The sequence below is a fragment of the Oryctolagus cuniculus genome, chromosome 4 (assembly GCF_051225735.1).
Source record: "Oryctolagus cuniculus isolate XC-2025 breed Fujian yellow rabbit chromosome 4, ASM5122573v1, whole genome shotgun sequence".
Classification (NCBI taxonomy): Eukaryota; Metazoa; Chordata; class Mammalia; order Lagomorpha; family Leporidae; genus Oryctolagus; species Oryctolagus cuniculus.
In genome coordinates, this window is record NC_142870.1 from 48,770,026 (window position 1) to 48,778,295 (window position 8,270).

Sequence of the window (8,270 nt, forward strand, 5' to 3'; positions counted from 1 at the left end):
TTAGATTTGGGTGGAAGGGTGGTCATTGTTTGGGAAGATGGTGATAGAAGACTAGACAGTTCAGTGGGAACGAAATGGAGATGGCATGGCAATTAAAGCAACCGGACAGGTTTCACCAAAACCCCAAGAAGTCTTTAGTCCCAAAGAAAAGATGTTAAGCTGTATGTATTGTGTCACCTTTTATATATATATATATATACACTCTATCTCTAATTCACTCGTATTTTGGATTTTGCATGAAGCAGTTTTGGATAAGTCATTAAAATGTATCCACTATGCTATAATATTTGATGGCTAAAACATGTACTTTCTGAACCCTTCCTGTTTTGAAAATATGTACAGATTGCCACAGTCATAATTGCTGAATAATTCAAGGAGAAAATATCTGATGTTCCTCAGGTAACCATGATCTTTAAGCCTGGCTATAGATGCATTTTTCTGGAGCCAAATGATCTCAATCAAGATTAAAATTTCAAGCAAAACACTGGAGCTGTATTCTCTGAATTAGTCCTGAATCTGCTAAAATGAGTTTAGCTATTTTTAGTATCCATCAAGCAGGGCAAATTTTATGATTATAAATTAAATCACATAGCCTAATGAATGTATTTCTTGTCACTTAGCAAGATAACCATTATAAGCTAAATACTAAAAGTTACGCATTTAATTGGCAAAAGTACAATTATTTTATTAGAAAAACATGAAGTTACCAATAATGTCACTACCACACAGAGTTCTCTCTCTTAATTCCAAGGAGACACGGTACAAGTTTTATGGTAATTTTAACAAATTAAATTTCTTAGTGTTTTAATTTGGTTTTCATAATCTTTCTTGAAACATAATTATCTAACCTCACAAATGCTAGTATTCTAATAATTAATTGGGATCTAAGTTTCATTTAACCAGTATGGTTATCATCACTAAATGAAGTTATATTTCATTTAAAATAAATGCTCATCTTAATTTAAACTATTTCTCAGACCATGCCAGTTGTGATCTTCTCATGTGGTAGTGAACTTGGTTGTTCTTTACCGAACAAGAAAATAATCTTTTTAGGTCAGCAAGGAATTTAAGTTTCATTCTCACCAAAAACCTGCTCTGAGATTTTATTTTCTTTCTGAAACATAAATCCAAGTCATCTACTTTCTCTTAGGAACTATAAATAGGATAATTATTTTATTTATTACATAATTTATGTCTAAAAAGTTAAAATATATGAAAACAAAGGGCGTGATTCTGGTTTCAGCTCACTAATCTAAACAATATCCTTGTCTCTCAGTGCCAAGTTGCCAAGTTGGTAAAAGTATTGCATATTTATTTATCTTTAATGTTTGATTCTTTCCTAAATTTTCATAATAAGAAGAATCACCTGTGAAACTTACTAAAAAAGCCACTTCCTGGGTTTTCTCTGGATATTTTACATTACTTGGTTAGAAAGTAGCTTGGAATTTTATCTTATTAAGGACCTAAGTGACCTAATTAACCAGGGAAGACTGGGAAGCGCTGTTCTCATATTAAGATTCAGAAAAACAAAATCTATAATTACTTGTACTCAAAGGTATAGATCAACCCTCTCAATTTTTTTTCTTTTTTTTTTTAACTTTTATTTAATGAATATAAATTTCCAAAGTACAGCTTATGGATTACAATGGCTTACCCCCCATAACGTCCCTCCCACCCGATTACATGTTAGAAATTGTCTTTTAAAAATCTCAATGGCCAAGTCATACCCATCCAACTAAACCATGGTTTCTACAGTGAGATCCAAGTATCAGAATGAATCATTTGGGAATTAAGCTCGGGGAAGGGGTGTAACAACCATGATAAGATGTTTCAGATAATGCAAACCAATCTGAAAGTAAAATGCAAGGAAAATTAACATAAAAGAAAAAGTTCATTATTTTCATGGTAATTGAATTAAAAAGGGAAAAACAACTTCTTGCTCATTGGAAGAACATAGTGAAGAAATTTGCTGAATCAAGTACCTAAGTTAGTGGGGCATGTTAGAATCATAAACATGGAGAGCTGGCAAAAACTTGGCTGGTCTGATTCCTGTGGTTTCCATTAGTAGGTCTTGTTTGGAGACAAAAGCTTGAATTTCTAACAAACTGCAGAAGTTGATGCTGCTGTATCAGAGACCATACTTTGAAAATGATTGCTACAAGGGAAGGTAGAGAAAAGGGGAAATATATCAAATCGGACAATGATGAGACCATATTAGATTGAACCTGGGACCAGGAAAGATGTTTACCGAAGAGGAGCCATTCTGTATGGGATTTCGAGGGTGCCGTCCATGGGCCAGATCATTTCTCAAAAATTCTATATCTATTATACTATGTAATGTGTTTATTAATCCTATGGTTTACCTACTATTCCTATTTTATGCTTGTGAAGTTGGAGCACAGTGAGGTCCCATAATTTGTCCCATGTAATGCAGTTAGTAAATTGTAGAGCTGCAATTGGAATCCAGGTGATCTGGATCCAGAGTTCATGCAGTTACCCACTGCTACAGTGAAGCAGATGAGAAGGATAAGGTTTATTTAAATAGTAGCTATTGGCAGAAGACCAAGAACTTACTTTATCTCTTTTACCATCTCCACTGGGAAAACCTAAAGAAGTATGTTAGGGACAGAAGGCAGCCATTTACAGAAACAATCTTTAATATATTAGGAAGGAAAAGGGGGCCAACTTAAAAAAGAGTTGGAAGTATCGTAATTAGATTGTGTCTTTCTGAGAAAGTGTGAAAATGGTAAATAAACCACTAGGGGCATATCTCCTGACTGCAGAAAAAGGTGTAGCATTAAAAAGAGGCTAAAACTCCCTGTCCCTGGGGAATCATCACAGCTAGAGAGGTACTGGCTTTCACTGGGCCTCTAGGAGCATAGGCTTTGTCACTATGTATTGCAGTCTGTAGGGTGACTTTTAGTTGGACAAAATTCTTTTTTTTTTTTTTTTAACGTACAAAATTATATATATATTTATATATATAATAACATGACATATTTATGTACATTATGGTCGGGACAGTCAAGGAAACTATACAATGATGTTCAGCATTTTCCCCTTCCCACATGGACTTTTGATTAAGGATGACAGCATGAGGAAATGGAGCAAGGAACACAAAAATTATATACAATTACAAGTGACAGTCAAGGAATTTGGGGGCCAGGGAGCCTGCTCTCTTCTCCATGCCTTCCTCACCAACCTTTTCCTATCCAATCTGAGTGACAGCCTGAACATCGAACGGCCAGTCAGGAAGAAGCAGATACACACCTTATTCTCCTACATGTACACCAGCAAATTCATCAGGCATCCTCATCAAGCCAAATGTTTGGCATTTCAGAATTGTGAGGTCAAAGAGCAAGAGAGGATTCCAGAATCTTGCACTTTCGAACAGTAAGTTCTCACCCTGGCCCTCCTGCCATATCAAGCAGGTTACACTCAGTAAGATTCAGGCCAAGCGGTGCCACCGGCAGCCCCTTTCCTCCACCTGTTCAGGCTCACCACTGCCACCCCTCCTCACTGCACAAGAGCTACGTTACTGTGCTCTAGGAAGGCAGGGATTTCTGTCTCCCTCCCTCGTCCCCCCAGCTTCCTCCAAGGTGAATCATCTCCTAAAACCTGCTGCTCCAGCCCTGCAGTGGTTTACCCCTTCCTTTTCTCTCTCCCTAACAATACACCTGGCACCCAATTACACCTGAAGCACGGCTCTCCACGTGTGCATGACCAAGCGTGTTTCCACAGCCAAGAACTCTGCTGCTGGAGCAGTTCTTGGGCAGCTAAGGTCCAGACGTGGGCTGTGGGAAAAAGTGGGTGGGGCCCGTGGCTAGCTTCTTAAGAATCTGACGCTCAGGACTATGAGGTTCTGTTGCAAACTCCAACTTCTTCTGTCCTTGATGGAGGGTCCCCTCTGCACTTGCCCAGCACAGAGGCTCACCCAACGCACAGCACAGAATTTTTCTGCTGGCAGTTATAGGATTTTACAATCACCATCAATTTTATGTATATTTAATAACTATTTTTACAATGAGGAAATAGAAATCCAAAGAGACTAAATGACTTGACTGAGGTTCTACATCAGTACTGCTGAGGCCAAGTGGACCCAGAACCCAGATGTCTAGACTCCTACACCACTGCTCTTCCTACTATCCCATGACACTCTGAAAAGCAACATGCAGGGAGAGAGAGAGAGAGAAGGTGCCCATCTTCTGTGAACAATGTCTGCCAATCTTTACATTATTTAAGAGCCAGGGCAATCTGTAAGCCACACTAAGTAGAGGTTAACTGGGCACTGCAGTTTCAGGCAGACCACTCAGGCCTGGGTGAGGACTCTCTCTGCCTGCCGCAGGGAACACACAAAGCAACAGCAGCCCAAGGGACACAACACTCAGAAGCACAGAAAACACATCTTATCCCATCTACCTTTCCCAACACGTCAGGTTAGCCCAGGGCTGTTCAACCTGCCATATTATTCCCAAGGCTCAGCCTAACCACTTTGGGATATTATCTTCCAAGAGGAGAAATGACCTCTCTCCAGTTTCTCACCGAGAAAAAGTTTGCAGCATCATCCAATCCTGGTCTTTCCTATTTCCCGGCCCCTACCTGGGCTACAGTGAAGGTGCGAAGTCTCCATGTAACCAAAGAAATGAACTCAAGAGCCCCTCTTCAACCCACGTGAACTCCTCGGGAGCCCCGGCAGCAGCATTTTCGGCTAGCAATCTGGGAGGATCTGACTAGCTGCCCAATTCCATCCCTGCCTATAATACATAAAGTCCAGCGGGTGAGGAAGGGGAGGAGAGGGGGGCCCAGGTTACCCCGCAAGCTTGCTGGTGACGAGTGAGGACTTTCTCTGGGGCAGATCCTGTGGGGTGGGGATGTGGTCACCAGTCACCAGGTTCTTGTCTGGTCCTGCACTTGGCAGCTGCTTATTCTTCATCTTGGCTTTGGCCATGTTGTAGTCTCCTGAGTCAAAGTACTTTTGCCCTTTCTGGAGCCTCTTCATGAGGAAGTCAGAACCTCCAGGCTTTTGTCCTAGGCTTGGATATTTGGCCTTTAGCTTTGCTTCCTCAGCTCTTTCAGGGAGAATACCTTCTTTCTCTTGTGTGTCCTGCTTCTCCTCGCCGGTCTCCTCCGCAGGGTTCTCGTCTTCTTGTTTCTGGGACATGGCAGAGCCGGGGTTGTGGAGTGTAGGGGGCCCGGGAAATCAACCACAGAGGGAAGGGGGAGGGGAAACGGGGACAACCTGCGCTGCTGCTTCGGCTCCTGTCACTAGGGTTGCTCAGTCAAAATGGCGGCCCTCTCCCGTGACCTTAGTTGGACAAAATTCTTGCAGTTAATTTTTTCATCCAACCATCAGATATTTATCTACTATATGCCTCAGCATCTAGGCACTAAGGGTTTGTCAGTGAACATACAAGAAAATATTATTTTTGGAATGGTGCTTATGTTGTAGTGATGGGAATGATAAAGTAAAATAAAATTATAATGTTAGTTGTTGATACACTGTTTTAGAGGAAAATCATGGGGCTACAGCATGATGGGAATGGTGAGGATGTATGAAAAGGAGGTTGTGAATATATAAATGAAGACAAGCACACAAATTAAATTCTCTGACCACAAAGGAGCTAAGAATAAATAAAATCAAAATAAAAAGGAAACACAAACATTTGGAAGATGCAACACCTGATGTCAACAACGTGTGTGATGATGGCTTAATCATCACTGGCACCTGTGTTTTGGGAGCAATAAGGAATTTTGGAACATTCCACAACCAGGAAAAACTGAAATATGAAGTCCATCTTCATAATTAAGACAGCCTGCAAACTTCTGTTTCCAGTTGAAATACAGTTTGGGTAACTACCACACTTGCATTCTACCATAAACAACTAGAAAGCCAGACAAAATGTGTGAAACAGGTGTCTTCATAAGCCAGTCCCAAAGGGACAAATACCGTATGTTCTCCCTGATCGGTGACAACTGACTGAACACCAAAAAGGAAACCTCCCGAAGTGAAATGGACACTATGAGAAATGGTGACTTGATCAGCATAGCCCTGACTGTTAATGAACAACTTAATACATTATCCCTCTTAGTATTTTTTTTTTTGTCTGTTCTACTTAATATGACTGGTTTAATTCTGTAATTATCACACAGTTATTCTTAAGTGTTGAAAATTAACCGAAATGTGATCCCTGTTAACCATAAGAGTGGGAATAAGAGAGGGAAGAGATGTATAATTTGGGACATGCTCAAGCTGACTTGCCCCAAATGGTAGAGTTAGAAACATACCAGGGGATTCCAATTCAATCCCATCAAGGTGGCATGTACCAATGCCATCTCACTATTCCAAGTGATCAATTTCTGTTCACAATTGATCATAATGAAAGGACTAAGAGTCAAAGGGAGCATATAAACAAGTCTAGTACCTGCTAATACTAACCGATAGAATAAATAAAGGGGAGAGTGATCCAACATGGGAAGCGAGATACTCAGCAGACTCATAGAATGGCAGATGTCCTAAATAGCACTCTGGCCTCAGAATCAGCCCTAAAGGCATTCAGATCTGGCTGAAAAGCTCATGAGAGTATTTCAGGCATGGAAAGCCAAGACACTCTGGCAAAAGATCTCTGTGAGTGAGATCCCAGTGGAAAGAACAGGTCTTCAAAGAAGGAGGTACCTTTCTCTGAAGGGAGGAGAGAACCTCCACTTTGACTATGACCTTGTCTAAACAAGATAAGAGTCGGAGAACTCAAAGGGTTTCCATAGCCTTGGAAACTCATGACTGGAGCATAGGGAGATTACTGATGCCATAAACAGGAGTGTCAATTTGTAAAGTCAACAACAGGAGTCACTGTGCACTTACTCCTCATGTAGGATCTCTGTCCTTAATGTGCTGTGCATTGAGATTTAATGCTATAACGAGTACTCAAACAATATATTTCACTTTATGTTTCTATGGGGGTGCAAACTGTTGAAATCTTTACTTAATGCATAATAAACTGATCTTCTGTAAAAAAAAAAAAAGAAATTATCAATTCCCAACTTGACTCTCACTGGGATTAAACATGACAATAGGTCTGATCTGATTTCATCATCATTTAAAACAATCATCTATTATTTTTCACTTTATGTTTCTGTGTGGGAGCAAACTGTTGAAATCCTTACTTAATGTATACTAAGCTGATCTTCTGTATATTAAGATAATCGAAAATGAATCTTGATGTGAATGGAAGGGGAGAGGGAGTGGGAAAAGGGAGGGTTGTGGGTGGGAGGGACAGTATGAGGGGGAAGCCATTGTAATCCATAAGCTGTACTTTGGAAATTTATAGTCATTAAATAAAAGTTAAAAAAAAAGAAACAGGTGTCTTCAGACATTGAGCAGATGGCAGCACAGTCATGTGACTCCCCCCAAAAGAAGGGAAATAAGCAAGATGATCCCTGTGATTTCCTTGCCTCGCTGCCTGGATGTACTTTCTCCAGCATGCCTGTGTGTCAGGCAGAGGGTTGGAGAGACTATGGGACTTAACTGGAATTGTAGCTCACTATATGATTTGTATGTCTTTTTTTTAAAGAAAGATTTATTTATTTATTTTGAAAGAGTTACAGAATTAGAGGGATCTCCCATCCACTGGTTCACTCCCTAGATGGCTGCAAAGGCTGGTGCTAGGACAGGTTCTAGCCAGGAGCCAGGAGCTTCTTCCCAATCTCCCACGTGGGTGGCTGGAGTTGAAACCCTATGGCCATCTTCCACCACGCTTCTCAGGTTTTAGCAGGGAGCTGGATGGGAAGTGAAGCAGCCAGGAAAGGAACCAGTGCCTATACGGAATTCCTGCAAGGTGGGTGCAGCTTTACCTGCTATACCCCAATACTGGCCCCTGTGATTTATATATCTGTGAAGAAACTTATTAGACAGAAGAGTTGGACATAATGGAGCTGAGAAATCAGAGACAATTTAGTTTCTTTGAAGATTTCATAAATAGCTTGCATTCTATATGTCATATTTACAACTTCTGAAGTTACTGGAGGGTGATCTAAAGCAGTTTTTAAAGTTAATATTTCTACTGACCTTCATTAATGGTGGTCTCTTTCTTTAAATATTTGGTAAATTTTTAAAAAATTATTTATGTATTTATATTTTTATTTGGTTATTTTTATGAGACAGAGAGAGTAAGCTCATCTACCTAAGTGACCACAGCTGGGCCAGGACAAAGCCTGGAGCTGAAAAAAAATCAAAATCTCCCGTTTGGATGGCTGGGACCAAATTGCTTGAGACG

General features: G+C 40.3%; 1 pseudogene across 1 annotated transcript; it reads right to left on the bottom strand.

The window, feature by feature from the left end:
• Positions 1-3,989: 3,989 nt before the first annotated feature.
• LOC100358663 (alpha-endosulfine pseudogene) lies at positions 3,990-5,303 on the bottom strand (annotated as a pseudogene). Its single transcript, XR_016232396.1, has one exon. The product of XR_016232396.1 is annotated as an alpha-endosulfine pseudogene (transcript).
• Positions 5,304-8,270: the final 2,967 nt, after the last annotated feature.